Here is a 9800-nt window from a genome sequence, read left to right on the forward strand (position 1 = left end):
AACTATGACAGACAAAATTAGAAAAAAAATCAAGAAAATCACATTGTAGGATTTTTAATGAATTTATTTGCAAATTATGGTGGAAAATAAGTATTTACAGTCATGGGTGAACAGGGAGTACAGGAGGGGGCTGAGCACGCACCATTGTGGAGCCCCTGTGTTGAGGATCAGCGTAGTGGAGGTGTTGTTTCCTACCTTCATTACCTGGGGGTGGCCCGTCAGGAAGTCCAGGACCCAGTTGCACAAGGCGGGGTTCAGACCGAGGGCTCCGAGCTTGATGATGAGCTTGGAGGGTACTATGGTGTTGAAGGCTGAGCTATCGTCAATGAACAGCATTCTTACATAGGTATTCCTCTTGTCCAGATTGGATAAGGCAGTGTGCAGTACGATGGCGATTGCATCGTCTGTGGACATATTGGGGCAGTATGCAAGTGTAAGCGGGTCTAGGGTGTCAGGTAAGGTGGAGGTGATATGATCCTTGACTAGCCTCTCATAGCACTTCATGATGACTGAAGTGAGTGCTATGGGGCAATAGTCATTTAGTTCGGTTACCTTTGCTTTCTTGTGTACATGAACAATGGGGGACATCTTGAAGCAAGTGGAGACAGAAGATTGGGATAGGGAGAAAATGAATATAACACTCCAGCCAGCTGGTCTGCTCATGCTCTGAGGACGCGGCTAGGGAAGCCATCTGGGCTGGCAGCCTGGCGAGGGTTAACGCGCTTAAATGTTTTACTTACTTCGGCCACGGAGAATGAGAGCCCACAGTCCTTTGGAGTGGGCCGTGTTGGTTTCCCACCTCCAGAGTTGGTTCCACATTAATTTATGCACATGGCTGACCTTGAGTTTCCAGGCTCTCTGAATATGTTTTAGATGTAAGTGTTTCAGTCTGGCAGCATGTGAATATGCTCTGTTATCTCTGTGATCCAGCACAGGGGAGACATGATGAGATGTGTCATGTCAGATGATGTTTCATTACGCCAACTGTCATTTTCCACCATCTGTACACCAGAGGAGATTCAGTCCTGAGCCATCAAATTTAAGATTTCTAATCACTATTGGGGTCTGTTTCATAAAAGTCTTGGTCCTTGAGTCCTATATCCAGCGAGACCTATCACCAACACCTCTGAAAGTACTAATGGCATAAATGCAGCACGTACAGGCCAGACTTTGCATTTAAAGTTAACTGATTTAAGTGAATGGTGCTACAAGGCAAAGTCTTATCTCTTTATATGAGAGGGGCTGCTCGTGTGTCCAAATCTGAACAGGTCTGGATGTGATGCGGGGGAGTAAAAGTGGGGTCAGAAATGGAAAGGTTGATTGTGACTGACAGGCTATCGACAGAGAGCTCAATCAAACAGAGTGCTGTTGTAATTGCTTTTAGCACTTGAGTGTGATGGAGAGGGGCTGAGATTGTGAAAGGGCTCTTTATGGTTGCTGGATAGGCCATGCCTTTCCACTTGTGACAGTCACCTCTAGTTATTTGGACTTTACAGTAAGAGCAGGCCTCCATACAGAGACACAAGTGCATTCACACATACCCACACAAAGCTGCACCCACCCATATGCATAAATTGATTTATATACACAATTTCATGCTTGACATTGAAGATACCTGGTACCACCTTCTCATTTCCCTGAAGAATCTGGTTATGCCATGACAGGTTTTTGCTGTTTGGTTTTCACTACCATTGAACTACTGTATTTCAGGTTTAAAATGTTTTTCTACAGACGTAGGATCGTAAATTGAACAAGTTTGCTACAACAGGAAAAATATCCTGCATCAATATCAAATGTGAATTATTATGTGGATTATAATTACTGGACATTTTTGTAGCGGTTGATACTGTTTACGTGGACAATTAAGGGGAAAATGAAGTGGAAATGAAAAACTTTAGAAGCCTTTTTAAACCTCAAATACACTACAAGTTTTACAGTTCCTGCATCTCTATCTCTACAATGCCTTAAAATGAGGGTAGAGCGAAAATGATATGTTAATGAAAGCACGAGTATCATGAGATACAGAGGGTGATAGCTGGGCTTTAATCTTGTGTAGAGGAATGAAAGCTGCCTCAGACTGAAGACTAATCACTTGTTCCCTACTGGGAGATAAGTCGTTACAATAAGCAATCCCTCATCATGCTATGCTGGAAGATATGGACGGGCCTCCACTTCCATTCTGTGATGAAGGGGCGACAGGTAGCCTAGAGGTTAGGGGATTGGGCCAGTAACTGAAAGTTTGCTAGTTCAAATCCCAGAGCTGACAAGGTGAAAATGTGCCCTTGAGCAAGGCACTTAACCCTAACTTCTCTAGGGTCTCTGTTGATAATGGATGGCTGTGACCCCCACTATCCAAGGTGTCAGAATAGAACTGGCAGTGGATATCTTTACACTATGATAAAAGCAAGCACAGTTCCCTTTTACACTCCTCAGTACCTGTTGTTCTGCAGTGCCATGTTTTTCCAGAAAGTATATATATTTCAGTAAGAAACATAAACAGCCAAAGTCTACAAAATATAAATGTTATCTTAAATGTTAAAAGTGATAAATGTTATAAGTGGTTTTGTTGGAGCAGTTAACTCTGCGAAAGCGCTTCACCTCTGAGGTAAGTCCTACAGTGATCTATTGATGTCCAAACCCTGGAATCATTGCCCATAGTAGGATGATGGGGCACAGCTTGGGTGAACCAGCTAGGAGGCTGGAGCAGGCTTATCAGTGCCCAGCAGGCAGTGTTAGCGGGTACAGGGGAGAGGATTTCTGACCTGATACCCAGAGTACTGTGGCACACTGCCACTTGGCCACAGCCTGTCAGCACAGCCTGGAGCCACATCTAAAAGCCCCTCCAGCTATTTGAGCCTAATCTGTGTGTGTGTGTGTGTATATATATAAGAGATTTTGCATCTTTATAAGTAACTCTGCTAATACATTTTGAATGACTGAATAATAAAGAAAACAAAATTTCCAAAAGTGTCTGGAACAGTGTCTGGAACAGTGTCTGGAACAGTGTATGGAACAGTGTATGGAACAGTGTATGGATTTACTATAAATTTAGAGCGCAACGGAACACAAAGCACAACAGTATTGTTTTTGCTCATTGTCTAAAATTGCATTTCCCTTAATCTAAGTCTAAATGTTATGCTTGTTTATTCTCTTTCAGATTAAAAAAACAACCAACCATGCATGAAATCAAACAAAAGGAATGTTTCCTTGAAAATGAGCACGTCCAATAAAGTAGCTTAGCTAAAACATTACAATCCTTTTATCAAACTGTAGATGTCATGATGATGTTTTGTTAGTTATTTTTCCAGTGTGGAACATGGTCTGATAGTGGTCTTGGTTGAAACCTGAGCACCAATCCATCCATTTCAGTTGAATACAGCACACCTTCACTGAGATGCAATGCAATTCCTGTTTCATGTGCACTGCACCCATCATCAATTAAACATGGGCGGTGTCAAAGGATATTCCTTTTGCGCCAATGCAAATGCAATAACTTTGTCAAGAAGGATGCCACACTATGTGCAATACCAGAGAGTGAAAGTTTATTATAGACTGGGTGGTTCGAGCCCTGAATACTGATTGGCTAACAACCGTGGTATATCAGACCGTATACCAAGGGTATGACAAAATATGTATTTTTACTGCTCTAATTATGTTGGTAACCAGTTTATAATAGTAATAAGGTACCTTTGGATTTGTGGTATATGTCCAATATTGTCAGAGTCTAGGTGATGTGGGTAAGGCGGAGTCAGGCGCAGGACACAGAGATGTGTAATAATAGTAACTTTACTCAAAAATAATCTTCCAACAAGGAGAATGAAAATCCAGAATCGGTGACGTCGACCGCTGAACGTCGCCCGAACAAGGAGAGGCACCAACTTCGGCGGAAGTCGTGACAAATATACCACAGATAAGGGCTGTATCCAGGCACTCCACGTTGCGACATACATAAGAAAAGCCCTGGTATATTGGCCATATACCACACCTCCTCGTGCCTTATTGCTTAAGTATCCCATACACAGAGACTTGTTTTAATATCATCCTCTTGCAGGAAAGCTGACTCTAATAACATAACACAGCCAATAACTTTGTAATTACATGTACAATGCCTCTAGTATAGAAATATTGAATGCTGAGATATTTCTCCAGTGAGCTTGGGGGTTATGAGCGTTGGGCCAGTAACCAGAAAAGTTGTTGGTTCGAAACCCCGAGCTGACCAAAAAATCTGCCGACGTGCCCTTGAGCAAGGCACGTAACCCTAATTGCTCCTGTAAGTCGCTCTTGATAAGTGTCTGCTAAATGAGTTAAATGTAAAATGAGTGACTAAAAACAACATGCTGCTTAACCCTGTCCATAGCTGTGAATCATCATGTCATCCATCAAAGTCCAGTAACATCACATCTTCTGTGTGTGCCAACAGAAGACAGACACAGCAATTTCCTGGCCTTGATTGATATTAGGATAGCATCATCCCATTCCCCTCTACTCAACAGATAGATGGGTTTACACTAGACTAGAGCTATGTCATACACTACCCTGATGGAGCGATGCTCCAAACTCTATGATGGACTGTGTTTACTGTTCAATTTCTGAAAAGTGTCAACATACCATATGCTCTTGAGAAACACATTTTTTAGATGCATGCCAGTAAAGCCACTACACAACACTAAACTATACATGAATTGGACTATATCGATGACAAACTGTCATGTTTGTCATTTATTATCATGTCTTGTCCCTGTGCTCCCCATGCTATTCGTTTCCCTCTGCTGGTCTTATTTGGTTCTTTCCCTCCTTCTATCCCTCTCTCTCCCCCTCCCTCTCTCACTCTCTCGCTCTCTCTTCTCTCTATCGTTCCGTTCCTGCTCCCAGCTGTTCCTATTCCCCTAATCATCATTTAGTCTTCCCACACCTGTTCCCGATCCTTTCCCCTGATTAGAGTCCCTATTTATTCCTTTGTGATCCGTTCCTGTCCCGTCGGTTCCTTGTATTGTATTCACCATGCTGTGATTGCGTTTCGCCCTGTCCTGTCGTGTTTTTGCTGTGATTGTGTATCGCCCTGTCCTGTCGTGTTTTTTGCCTTCATCAGATGCTGCGTGTGAGCAGGTGTCTCTGTCGACTACGGCCTGCGCCTACCCGAAGCGACCTGCAGTCTGTGGCCGCTTCTCCAGTTATTTCCCCTCTACAAGTCTAGAGGATTTCTGTTATTCCCTGTTTGGACTTTAATAAACTCTGTTTCTGTTAAGTCGCTTTTGGGTCCTCTTTCACCTGCATGACAGAAGGAACCGACCAAGGAATGGACCCAGCGACTTCAGACGCTCGTTACACTGCCGTCGAGATCCAAGGAGCCATGCTCGGCAGACACGAGCAGGAATTGTCCGCTGCTCGCCATGCCGTGGAGAACCTGGCCGCTCAGGTTTCCGACCTCTCTGGACAGTTCCAGAGTCTACGTCTCGTGCCACCTGTTACTTCCTGGCCTGCCGAGCCTCCAGAACCTAGGGTTAATAACCCACCTTGCTACTCCGGGCAGCCCACTGAGTGCCGCTCCTTTCTCACGCAGTGTGAGATTGTGTTCTCTCTCCAACCCAACACATACTCTAGAGAGAGAGCTCGGGTTGCTTACGTCATTTCACTCCTTACTGGCCGGGCTCGAGAATGGGGCACAGCTATCTGGGAGGCAAGGGCTGATTGCTCTAACAGATTCCAGAACTTTAAAGAGGAGATGATTCGGGTTTTTGACCGTTCAGTTTTTGGTGGGGAGGCTTCTAGGGCCCTGGCTTCCTTATGCCAAGGTGAACGGTCCATAACGGATTATTCCATTGAGTTTCGCACTCTTGCTGCCTCTAGTGAGTGGAACGAGCCGGCGCTGCTCGCTCGTTTTCTGGAGGGACTCCACGCAGTGGTTAAGGATGAGATTCTCTCCCGGGAGGTTCCTTCAGATGTGGACTCTTTGATTGCTCTCGCCATCCGCATAGAACGACGGGTAGATCTTCGTCACCGGGCTCGTGGAAGAGAGCTCGCATCAACGGTGTTTCCCTGCTCCGCATCGCAACCATCTCCCTCCTCTGGCTTTGAGACTGAGCCCATGCAGCTGGGAGGGATTCGCATCTCGAATAAGGAGAGGGAACGGAGGATCACCAACCGCCTGTGCCTCTATTGCGGAGTTGCTGGACATTTTGTTAATTCATGTCCAGTAAAAGCCAGAGCTCATCTGTAAGCGGAGGGCTACAGGTGAGCGCAACTACTCAAGTCTCTCCATCAAGGTCCTGTACTACTTTGTCGGTCCACCTACGCTGGACCGGTTCGGGTGCTACATGTAGTGCCTTGATAGACTCTGGGGCTGAGGGTTGTTTCATGGACGAAGCATGGGTTCGGAAACATGACATTCCTTTCAGAGAGTTAGATAAGCCTACGCCCATGTTCGCCTTAGATGGTAGTCATCTTCCCAGTATCAGATTTGAGACACTACCTTTAACCCTCACAGTATCTGGTAACCACAGTGAGACTATTTCTTTTTTTGATTTTCCGTTCACCGTTTACACCTGTTGTTTTGGGTCATCCCTGGCTAGTATGTCATAATCCTTCTATTAATTGGTCTAGTAATTCTATCCTATCCTGGAACGTTTCTTGTCATGTGAAGTGTTTAATGTCTGCCATCCCTCCCGTTTCTTCTGTCCCTACTTCTCAGGAGGAACCTGGCGATTTGACAGGAGTGCCGGAGGAATATCATGATCTGCGCACGGTCTTCAGTCGGTCCCGAGCCAACTCCCTTCCTCCTCACCGGTCGTATGATTGTAGTATTGATCTCCTTCCGGGGACCACTCCTCCTCGAGGTAGACTATACTCTCTGTCGGCTCCCGAACGTAAGGCTCTCGAGGATTATTTGTCTGTGTCTCTTGACGCCGGTACCATAGTGCCTTCTTCTTCTCCGGCCGGGGCGGGGTTCTTTTTGTTAAGAAGAAGGACGGTACTCTGCGCCCCTGCGTGGATTATCGAGGGCTGAATGACATAACGGTTAAGAATCGTTATCCGCTTCCCCTTATGTCATCAGCCTTCGAGATTCTGCAGGGAGCCAGGTGCTTTACTAAGTTGGACCTTCGTAACGCTTACCATCTCGTGCGCATCAGAGAGGGGACGAGTGGAAAACGGCGTTTAACACTCCGTTAGGGCATTTTGAGTACCGGGTTCTGCCGTTCGGTCTCGCCAATGCGCCAGCTGTTTTTCAGGCATTAGTTAATGATGTTCTGAGAGACATGCTGAACATTTTTGTTTTTGTCTATCTTGACGATATCCTGATTTTTTTCTCCGTCACTCGAGATTCATGTTCAGCACGTTCGACGTGTTCTACAGCGCCTTTTAGAGAATTGTCTCTACGTAAAGGCTGAGAAGTGCTCTTTTCATGTCTCCTCCGTTACTTTTCTCGGTTCCGTTATTTCCGCTGAAGGCATTCAGATGGATTCCGCTAAGGTCCAAGCTGTCAGTGATTGGCCCGTTCCAAGGTCACGTGTCGAGTTGCAGCGCTTTTTAGGTTTCGCTAATTTCTATCGGCGTTTCATTCGTAATTTCGGTCAAGTTGCTGCCCCTCTCACAGCTCTTACTTCTGTCAAGACGTGTTTTAAGTGGTCCGGTTCCGCCCAGGGAGCTTTTGATCTTCTAAAAGAACGTTTTACGTCCGCTCCTATCCTCGTTACTCCTGACGTCACTAGACAATTCATTGTCGAGGTTGGCGCTTCAGAGGTAGGCGTGGGAGCCATTCTATCCCAGCGCTTCCAGTCTGACGATAAGGTTCATCCTTGCGCTTATTTTTCTCATCGCCTGTCGCCATCTGAGCGCAACTATGATGTGGGTAACCGTGAACTGCTCGCCATCCGCTTAGCCCTAGGCGAATGGCGACAGTGGTTGGAGGGGGCGACCGTTCCTTTTGTCGTTTGGACAGACCATAAGAACCTTGAGTACATCCGTTCTGCCAAACGACTTAATGCCCGTCAAGCTCGTTGGGCGTTGTTTTTCGCTCGTTTCGAGTTTGTGATTTCTTACCGTCCGGGTAGCAAGAACACCAAGCCTGATGCCTTATCCCGTCTGTTTAGTTCTTCTGTGGCTTCTACTGATCCCGAGGGGATTCTTCCTTATGGGCGTGTTGTCGGGTTAACAGTCTGGGGAATTGAAAGACAGGTTAAGCAAGCACTCACGCACACTGCGTCGCGCGCGCTTGTCCTAGTAACCTCCTTTTCGTTCCTGTTTCCACTCGTCTGGCTGTTCTTCAGTGGGCTCACTCTGCCAAGTTAGCTGGTCATCCCGGTGTTCGAGGCACTCTTGCGTCTATTCGCCAGCGCTTTTGGTGGCCGACTCAGGAGCGTGACACGCGCCGTTTCGTGGCTGCTTGTTCGGACTGCGCGCAGACTAAGTCGGGTAACTCTCCTCCTGCCGGTCGTCTCAGACCGCTCCCCATTCCTTCTCGACCATGGTCTCACATTGCCTTAGACTTCATTACCGGTCTGCCTTTGTCTGCGGGGAAGACTGTGATTCTGACGGTTGTCGATAGGTTCTCTAAGGCGGCACATTTCATTCCCCTCGCTAAACTTCCTTCCGCTAAGGAGACGGCACAAATCATTATTGAGAATGTATTCAGAATTCATGGCCTCCCGTTAGACGCCGTTTCAGACAGAGGCCCGCAATTCACGTCACAGTTTTGGAGGGAGTTCTGTCGTTTGATTGGTGCGTCCGTCAGTCTCTCTTCCGGGTTTCATCCCCAGTCTAACGGTCAAGCAGAGAGGGCCAATCAGACGATTGGTCGCATACTACGCAGCCTTTCTTTCAGAAACCCTGCGTCTTGGGCAGAACAGCTCCCTGGGCAGAATACGCTCACAATTCGCTTCCTTCGTCTGCTACCGGGTTATCTCCGTTTCAGAGTAGTCTGGGTTACCAGCCTCCTCTGTTCTCATCCCAGCTTGCCGAGTCCAGCGTTCCCTCCGCTCAAGCGTTTGTCCAACGTTGTGAGCGCACCTGGAGGAGGGTGAGGTCTGCACTTTGCCGTTACAGGGCACAGACGGTGAGAGCCGCCAATAAACGCAGGATTAAGAGTCCAAGGTATTGTTGCGGCCAGAGAGTGTGGCTTTCCACTCGCAACCTTCCTCTTACGACAGCTTCTCGTAAGTTGACTCCGCGGTTCATTGGTCCGTTCCGTGTCTCCCAGGTCGTCAATCCTGTCGCTGTGCGACTGCTTCTTCCGCGACATCTTCGTCGCGTCCATCCTGTCTTCCATGTCTCCTGTGTTAAGCCCTTTCTTCGCACCCCGTTCGTCTTCCCTCCCCCCTCCCGTCCTTGTCGAGAGCGCACCTATTTACAAGGTACATAAGATCATGGACATGCGTTCTCGGGGACGGGGTCACCAATACCTAGTGGATTGGGAGGGTTACGGTCCTGAGGAGAGGAGTTGGGTTCCGTCTCGGGACGTGCTGGACCGTTCACTCATCGATGATTTCCTCCGTTGCCGCCAGGATTCCTCCTCGAGTGCGCCAGGAGGCGCTCGGTGAGTGGGGGGTACTGTCATGTTTGTCATTTATTATCATGTCTTGTCCCTGTGCTCCCCATGCTATTCGTTTCCCTCTGCTGGTCTTATTTGGTTCTTTCCCTCCTTCTATCCCTCTCTCTCCCCCTCCCTCTCTCACTCTCTCGCTCTCTCTTCTCTCTATCGTTCCGTTCCTGCTCCCAGCTGTTCCTATTCCCCTAATCATCATTTAGTCTTCCCACACCTGTTCCCGATCCTTTCCCCTGATTAGAGTCCCTATTTATTCCTTTGT

Source organism: Oncorhynchus gorbuscha, linkage group LG16 (genome assembly GCF_021184085.1).
Source record: "Oncorhynchus gorbuscha isolate QuinsamMale2020 ecotype Even-year linkage group LG16, OgorEven_v1.0, whole genome shotgun sequence".
In the NCBI taxonomy this organism is placed as follows: Eukaryota; Metazoa; Chordata; class Actinopteri; order Salmoniformes; family Salmonidae; genus Oncorhynchus; species Oncorhynchus gorbuscha.